We start from the raw sequence: 8,871 nt of genomic DNA, 5'->3' as shown, positions 1-8,871 counted from the left end.
TTCCACTGCCTTCCGCAGTTTGGTCAGACTCATGCTGGTAGCTTCGAGAACACTGTCCAACCATCTCATCCTCTGTCGTCCCCTTCTCCTTGTGCCCGCCATCTTTCCCAACATGAGGGTCTTTTCCAGGGAATCTTCTCTTCTCATGAGGTGGCCAAAGTATTGGAGTCTAAGCTTCACGATCTGTCCTTCCAGTGAGCACTCATCACGATCTGTCCTGGCTTCCTTTTTTTGTGGGGAAAACAATTACATGGTAAAAGGCCTTTAGTTGGGCAGCATTACAGCAGCAGGATCCTAAGCATGCTTATTTGAAAATAGGTATGAGTTGTTCATTTTCAAAATAGAAGGGCAAAGCTGTATGTTGTTTGTTGGAATTTGAACAGATGTTTCTTAAAATGCAAGTGTGTATGTTTCAGATATAAACTTAATATGCTGGGTTTTTTGGTAGATGGTTTTCCAAGGAAAACTCTTCACAAGGCAGTTGGAATGTTTTTCTCTAAAATAAAAGTCATGATTATTCTTTGTGGTCTTTTTGCATTCATGTATATAGGTCCTGTACCTGCACAGAGCAACATCTTTTAGAGCTTCAAAATGGAATCGCAGCTTTCCTCAACATTTTTTATTTTAATTTGCTGGACGTACCTGTTAAGTTATATATACAGTGGTACCTCAGGTTAAGAATTTAATTCGTTCTGGAGTTCTCTTCTTAACCTGAAACTGTTCTTAACCTGAAGCACCACTTTAGCTAATGGGGCCTCCTGCTGCTGCCGCCGCTGCATAATTTCTGTTCTCATCCTGAAGCAAAGTTCTTAACCTGAGGTAATATTTCTGGGTTAGTGGAGTCTGTAACCTGAAGCGTATGTAACCTGAAGCATATGTAACCCGAGGTACCAATATACTAAGTCCCCCCCCCCCGATGGATTTGGACACTACGACCTAGATTACCCCTTTAGCTGCCTGAAAATAAAATTCCTCAGATATAAGTAGAATAACAACTTAAAAGGAGCCTGCTGCATCAGACCAAAAGTCTATTTAGCTCAGTGTTTTTCAACCTTTTTTGGGCATAGGCACACTTGTTTCATGAAAAAAATCACGAGGCACACCACCACTGTGTGCGGAGAGGGAGATGTCAGAGTCCCGCTGCTCTCTATGGGGAATCGGATGAGAGCGGACCACCTGTCCACTCTCATCCGATCCCATCCAATCTGATCCCCACCCAGGATGGATGGAAAATAGGGTGGACACAGTCCAGCGCCCGCCTAGTGGGCGAAAATTTGACTTTTTTTAAAAAAAAATCTTTCGAATTTTTCAATTTTTTCCACAGCACACCAGGCAACATCTCGCGGCACACTAGTGTGCCGCGGAACAGTGGTTGAAAAACACTGATTTAGCCTACCATCCTATTTTTCCACATACTTGCTGGTTTATTTCTCCACTATTGAGAGCAAAAGGCTTCTCCCATTCACGGGTGTCTGGTGTCCACTAGACTTGGTGGGGCGATTAAGAAGTCAAAGCTGTGTGGCCAAGTTCTTCCCCCTCCATTATACTGTGGACACTTTAGGAATTGCTCTTCTATAGATAGCACCTAACTAAATGGAAAAAATAGCCTAGTTTTAAGAAGGGTTTCCTGCTCTCCCAAACACTTCTTCTGGGGGGGAAAGTTCTGTGACCACTTAAATACTGCAATTGTAAGACACCTAAGTGTCTTATTATGGCTCAGAAGGGGTGGATTCATGCAACAAATACTAGATTACTCAGAACTAAGCCCCACTGAATTCCATGTGGATCACTCCCTGGTAAGTATGAACAGGATTGCAGCCTGGTTAGGCTTAAAAGGTGTCACACAGGACTGTTAACAAGGAAAGAAAAGGATTCTATAACTTTCCAGACCTATGAGAAAAGATTATGCCCCTGGCTCAGTGTATTCATTTCTACATCTTTCCCCCCAGAACGCTGAATAAAGTGCAGGGATATTACATGGACTAGGACCTGCGTTAAAATCACCACTCAGCCATAAAACTTACTGTGACCTTTGACCAGTCTCTCAACGTAACCAGCTATTCTCTGGTACCTGGTATTCAGAAGCAGCTTATCACAATTAGGGATAGTCAGATCTATGGATGAGGTTAATCTGCCCTTTCAAGTTGGTGTCAGCCTTTCCAGTTGTAAAAATACACCATAAAAAAACTTAATTTTGTCTAAAATGCGTCCTTAGGTTTGAGAGATATAAGTAGGAACGTCCTGGCCAGATATATATATACATGCACACATATATACTGCAGCACCTTAGAGCTACCACCATTTTCCTTGCAAGGCAGTTACAAAAATAGCTTAATATTTTCCAGTGTGGCAAACCGTTTAATACTCAAGTGGTAAGACAAGAAATGTGCGGGGAGTGGGGAGGTGAATTGAAAGAGAAATTGATACCAGGTACTATCAAATTAATGCATGGGGCCTTTGATTAAAGTGATCCAGTTCTCAATATTATTTCATTCACTGTAAGAGATTTATGTGCCGTCCTTCGGGCTTTAATAAAAAACAGCCGTGGCAAAAGCGTGCTGGAGAAACCGCGTGGAGACGAACTGCGAACAGAGAGAATTCGATTACTGCCTGTGAAAATACTTTCAATCAAAAGGAAGGCTCTCTGTTGATCGTAGGCCTACCAAGGTCTGCACAGCCCCACCCCTAAACACAGGAGCAAGGTTAGCCAAACGCTACGTCACTAAGGAGCTCCCGTTGGAATCTTACCATCGCGAACCTTTAGCTGGCGCTTCGCGCGAGAATTGCTAACTCACGCCAGTCTCTTCGGCCGAAAGCGTTCGGTAATTTCCGTCACCGCCAGACTCAACCAGTCGAACGATGAACGAATCGATGCTACAGGGGTCCTTGTGGGTTCTATGTGGGGGGAAGAGCACGGGATGTGGGCTCGGGGACAGTGTAGCGGTTGCGGCGAAGCCCGCCACCGAGTATTTCTAGGTGGGGGCTCCGAGGGCCAGCTAGGGGTGCCGAGTTCGATTGTTCTGGCCTGGCCATGGCGCCTCTCCTCCCCCCCGCCATGGCTCCCCGTGTCCCTGCTCCTCTCCTCTCAGTGAGCGAAAGTGGCCGCCGCCGCCGTCCCAGCGCCCGCAGCCGCCGCCTCCTCAGCAGCAATAGCGCGGCCGCCATCTTGGCGAGGCAGAAGCCGAGAGGCACCGCGGCAGGGCACAGGCAGCGCCAGCGCAGCGCGGGGCGAGAGGCCGGCGCGAGAGAGCGGGGCGGGCAACTCGAAAGCCACCCCCGGCCCAAGCCGGGCCACGCACCAGGTAAGACGCCGGGGCTCCCGGGCCGAGGCAGGGGGCAGCGCCGGAGGGACCCGCTAGGCCAGGTTCCGGCTTCCCCCCCGAACCCAACCCCTCCTTCCCGCTCCCTCGCAGCGGCCCCGGCAGCCGGGCCTTCTCTTAAAGCGACAGGCCCTGCCGCTCCTCTGGGGCGGAGGGAGGGAGGGAGAGCAGGCACACGCGCGCCCCCCACTGCGGAGGGGGCGGGACCCCGGCAACCTCCCCTCGCCCGCAAAACGCTTCCGCGGAAGGAGGGAAGGCGCCCTTGGCGGGGCCTGTGCAGCCCCTCGGCAGCGTGCGGCGCCGGGGTGAGGGTGTGTCGGTCGCACCCAGCCCACGTGCGCGCCCCGCGCTTTGCATGAAGGCGGCGGACGAGGAAACGGGAGCTCAGCGTATGGGCTTGACAGCCCCGCCTTAAGCAGCGTCCCGGTTTAGCCTATAGGATTGCCAACCGCACTACTTCCTATGCGGTCTGTTAACCATTGGAACGTGCGGTTCGACTCTTTATTCGGTTTTATTTCGGTGTGGTTTGTGGGGGTTCAGGATTAGTGCTTGCAGATTCCAAGACCCCAGCATACTTGAGCGTCAAGCGTAAAACAGAAAATAAAAGTGCATATCGGTTTCGCAATTTTAATCTGAAAATTTCTGTTCGCTTGGATTATGTAGAACACGTGCTTAAAAGCTGTAAATGACTTACTGGTCACATGGTATGTGTGATTTGGTAGTTTGATCTGGGATGCATATCATCCTGATCACACTCCAAAACGTTTGGCTGCTGGGCTGTCCTCGGTAACTGGAAATTAAAGGCTGGTAATCATGGAGGGCTGTTGGTTAAGATTGTGCTGTTCCATGTTTTAACTGGAAAGTCTGGTTAGCTTGTAGCATAACATGATGACTATCACTTCCTTTGCCCCCTGGTTGCAAGCAAACTCTTACCTTTCACAAGTGTATTTATGACAGGTCAGTATGCCTGTGTTCCAGGCACTACTAATAGGGGCGAGTGTTTCTGTTATTTAAAAAACTTCAGTACACATCTTAATCTTGACTTCTATGCAATCTCCTGCAAGGTTTCTTGGGTAGAAGTAGTGTTTTGACAGAGGAGAGGTAAATACCAGTACAGTCAAACCTCAGTTGTCGAATGGCTCCGTTTTCAAACATTTCTCTTTTTTTTTAAATGATATTTATTACTTTTCCAACAATTTCAACACAACACTACAAACAAAAAAAGAAAAGAAAAAGAACAATACAAATACAAACACAAACAAAGCAAAAACAAACAAAAACAGTTTAAAAACACCTCAAACATTTTCAATATCTTATCTTTCATTCGCTTATTTCCAACGACCTCCTCACACCTCCCTTTTTGTATTCCACTTCTATTAATTGTTTCAGCAATTCCTTTCCATCTTCCTCTGTTTTCTATCCTATAATTATCTTAACACATTCTAACCTTATTTTTTCCTTTAATATTCTATTAATCTATTTATACTTAATTCCTTATAACATTTCTACTAAAGCCATATAACTTCATTCCAACATTCTTCTAGCATTCATTAATTTTACAATACTTCCATAAATAGTCTTTAAACTTTTTCCAGTCTTCTTCCACCGACTCTTCTCCCTGGTCTCGGATCTTGCCGGTCATTTCCGCCAATTCCATATATTCCATCAACTTCATCTGCCATTATCCAACACTTCAGTGTTTTCAAGAAGCAGCCATTCTCTCAGCCAGCAAAAAGCAGATGGTTCACAACAAAGTTTAGGGGTCTGGCAGGGCAAGTCCGCCTCCTTCTTTGGCATTCGTCAATACCTTAAATTTTACTCAAGGCTTCCTGCCCTGCCAAACAAATCTGGAAACATCCCTCTGCCACCTCCTGAAACAATCCATCCCATCCAAAACTTGCAATGTTTGAAACAAAAGCAACATCCCCGGCAACACAGCAACCCTCATCCCCACCACAACAACTCGGCCCAACAATAACAACTTCAGATTTGTCCATTTTTCCAAATATTTCGTTTTCAAACATTTCAGCTCACAAACTCCAAAAACCCAGAAGTAAATGCTCTGGTTGTTTAATGGCTTTTGGAAGCCAAACGTCCGACGTGGCTTCTGCCTGAGTGCAAGAAGCTCTTGCAACCAATCAGAAGTCTCACCTCAGTTGCTAAACATTTCAGAAGCCGAACAGGCTTCCAGAACCAATAATGTTTGTCAACCGAGGTTTGACTGTACTTATTAGTGTACTAAAGGCTGTGATGATCTACTTGTAATTAGACCATCACAGTGTATCATTTCCAAATTTTGGATATAAATTGTTTGATTCAGAGCAGCTAAATTGGTTCCTCTACTGCAGGGATAGCTAATCTGCAGCTCTTTAGATGTTGTTGAACTGCAACTCCCATCATCCTCAGCCATCATGGCCAGTGGTCAAGGATAATGGGACATGTAGTTCAGCAGTATCTGGAGGGCCATTCATAAGTTAGCCACCTCTGCACTGCTGCATCAAAACCAACATGGGGCTGTTTTGACTGGAGCTTGATTGTTTTCCTTCATGCTTTTTAGTGCTTCAGGATTAGAAATGTTATGTTGTTAACATCTTAATTATAGAAGCCAAAAGCAGTCGTTCAACTAGAATATCTTGTACTGCTACTTGAAAAATTAGAATGAGAAAGAACATGTGGCGTAGGTTAAAACTTGTCATTGCTAAACATTTACGTAGTACATCAGATTTGCAAAGTATACGTTTGCCTTCAAAACAGTTCTGTAGTTGGTTGCTAGTATTACCATTTCACAGATGAGTAATGGAAATGTATGGCCAGATCCTACCTATCTTTTAACTGAAAGTAAGCCCCACCAAGTTTAATAAAGTCAACACCAAAGTAAGTGTTCATAGCAGTATAACCTCAGTATAGTTTTATCCATTCACATAGTCTTTGAAAAAGGTGGAACTTGAACTTCCTTCCGAAATGCAAATCAATAGCTTTCCTAGCAAATTTTTTTCTACTTTGTTGTTTAGCAACCATGAATATGTTGTTCTTTGACTTTAGATAGCCACAGATTCAAATCAAAATGAAACTCAACTTTAGTCAATTTTAGTTTTTCTGTTTACTGAAACTGATGCAAAATATAAAGAAAAAGTAAAGTACAGAAGAATATTAAATTAGGATTGATTTATTTCCATAATCTGGTGGTAAAAATGCTTTTGCTTTAGTGAAACCCCGCACAGTAAACCTAAGACAATTCTGTTCCAGTTAAGCACAGAAGCAACTGATCCAGCGAAGCAAAACCACAAATGTCATGTATTGGCTGTGAAGCGACCTATGCACTAGTTTTGTATAAGGGTCAATGGTCTGTGTGACAGATGTGTATATCACTAGTTTTCAACCCTTGGCTGTGTTTTCTACCACACAACAGCAAAGTTTACTACATACAATGGTACTTACAACAAACACTTGTGGATTTGTTACACAGCAGCTCTTCTCTCAGAATTAAAGTACCGCATATTTCGCCCTATAGGACGCACTTTTCCCCCTCCAAAAATGATGGGGAAATGTGTGTGTGTCCTATGGGGTGAATGCAGGCTTTCGCTGAAGCCTGGAGAGCGAGGGGGGTCAGTGCGCACCTACCCCTCTCGCTCTCCAGGCTTCAGGAAGCTATCCGCAAGCCGTGGGAGAGCTGCACGACTTCGTGCAGCTCTCCCACGGCTAGCGGAGAGCTTGCCTGCACCCAGAAGCTTGGGGCGCGCTGAGCTCAGCACGCCCCAGGCTTCCGGCTTCTTGCAGCTCTCCCACAGCTAGCGGATAGCAGCCTGTTCTGGGGTTGGGGGAAGCTCGGGCTTCCCCCGCCCCAGCCCCGCACCTGGGGGGGGGGATAATTTTTTTTCTTTATTTCCCCCCAAAAAACTAGGTGCGTCCTATGGGCCAGTGCGTCCTATGGGGCGAAAAATACAGTAGTTTTTCACCTATAAAAATGTGTTAAGTTGCTGAAAAGTCATCCATTATCAGTTTGCTCATTTCTTTCTGTGGTAGGTAGGTTTTTACCTATGTTAAGTATGTTCTTGTCTGGACTCCTATGTTGATTTCAATCTACGTTGTTATATAGTAATTCTTTAACTATTCTTGAAAAAGGCTTTTCTACAAACTTACTAAGTTAATAATGCCATTATTGGGCTAGAGCCTGAACACTTTTTTCAAGAACATGTTGTCCATTTGAGATTACTGATTTGCTATCCTGAACCAGTGGCATACAGGCATTTTAGTATTGCAGATCTCTCCGAAAGTACTAGATTCCAAATAGTCTTTTTGGAGAAGTCTTGTACAAATATCTGATTAGAATCTTGTGCAGATTTTAGATGTGGCATAGTCCACAACCCAGAACTGACGGTTATATGGGTTTGTGAGGGATCACATACTGTACTCTGTTGTTTTCTCTTCACCTGCCATTATGTGAGAATGCAACAAAAGTCACAGTTTGACTAACAGCGTAATCCAACGGTACTGCTATGTCAATGCCACTGATGTCAATGCAGTAGTAGCTTAATGCAGTTGGGATCCCTTACACTCCTAGTAGCAAAGTCAGCAGCAAAATTATGCCACTTTAAAGAAGAACATAACAACACTGACGGACTTCCCCACAGCATCCCTGGCAACACTGCTTACACCCACAAATCACAGCATCATGTGTTAATGATGCCTGCACACTGCACAGTAGCCAGCATTGGAAGAAACCAACCCACTTACGCTGGTGGCAGACACGCATCTCTGCTGCCACCCTGCCTCACACACCAATCTGGCAGTCACAAAGACACGCTAGTGCCCTTAGTAGTTCACACTACCATCCTGCAGCCAGCATAGTCCAGCAGTTGTCACCAGTACCTATGCACTCCTGAAGTTTGTGTCCTCTTATATCACAAGCATGGGCAGCCTACAAATAGTCACACTTTCATCAGGCAAAGGCATAGGGGAACACAGGAAATGTTGCCTGGGCTTTTGCACCCTTTATTTGAAGGGTGCCATTCTGGCTTTATTTAGTGGGCCAGGCCTTCCAATTTTATAGGTGTATTTTTGGTTGTTCTTATTTTTTTAAATGTAAGTTGCCTTGGGTCACTCTATGAAGTTTAAAAAAAGAATAGTAAGTATGGATGCTGCAAGTTGCGACACCCAAGCATATCTTTAGCTCATTTGGAAGACACTATGTGATGTATTCACTCAACTTCTACACCTGCCCTGAAGTTTGACAATGCTAGGATGGTTACATACAAATGACTATAAAATCATTGCGTACAAGATATAAACAGTCAGCTGCAAGTTAACGAAAACATTAATATATAGCAAGCAATCACAACATAACCTCTGAATCTTATCTCACCCAAACCCAAATCTTTGGGTTTCCCAGGAGAAGAATTCAAGGCCCAGTAGGCTATGATAAAGGGAATGATACCAAGAGGGAGCAGCTAGCCAGTGGACGAACAAGCAAGCACGGTAGCCACAACAAACTCCCGGGGAGCAACCTTATGAGCTCCCTGTTAGGCCTGTAGGAAAGATAATAAAAATGGGA

The 8,871-nt window shown here is 44.9% G+C and overlaps 1 protein-coding gene and 1 long non-coding RNA gene across 4 annotated transcripts in view; one reads left to right on the top strand and one right to left on the bottom strand.

Annotated features, from left to right (window-relative positions):
* Nucleotides 1-91: 91 nt before the first annotated feature.
* Nucleotides 92-4,082, bottom strand: LOC309542635. Its single transcript, XR_014224329.1, has 3 exons — nt 3,300-4,082; nt 2,749-2,895; nt 92-225 (listed from the first exon to the last, which is right to left on the bottom strand). It is a non-coding gene; the product is annotated as an uncharacterized lncRNA (long non-coding RNA).
* Nucleotides 3,165-8,871, top strand: part of INO80 (INO80 complex ATPase subunit) — a 57,839-nt gene continuing 52,132 nt past the window's right edge. For all 3 annotated transcript variants that reach the window (XM_082239265.1, XM_082239264.1, XM_082239263.1), the window contains exon 1: nt 3,165-3,302. The gene's annotated coding sequence lies outside the window, so the exon portion shown is untranslated. The remainder of the gene's footprint in view (nt 3,303-8,871) is intronic.

Source organism: Podarcis vaucheri (assembly GCF_965113315.1).
Source record: "Podarcis vaucheri genome assembly, chromosome: 1".
Classification (NCBI taxonomy): Eukaryota; Metazoa; Chordata; class Lepidosauria; order Squamata; family Lacertidae; genus Podarcis; species Podarcis vaucheri.
The sequence above is the reverse complement of the archived record's forward strand: the minus strand, read 5'-3'. Positions and strand labels throughout refer to the sequence as shown.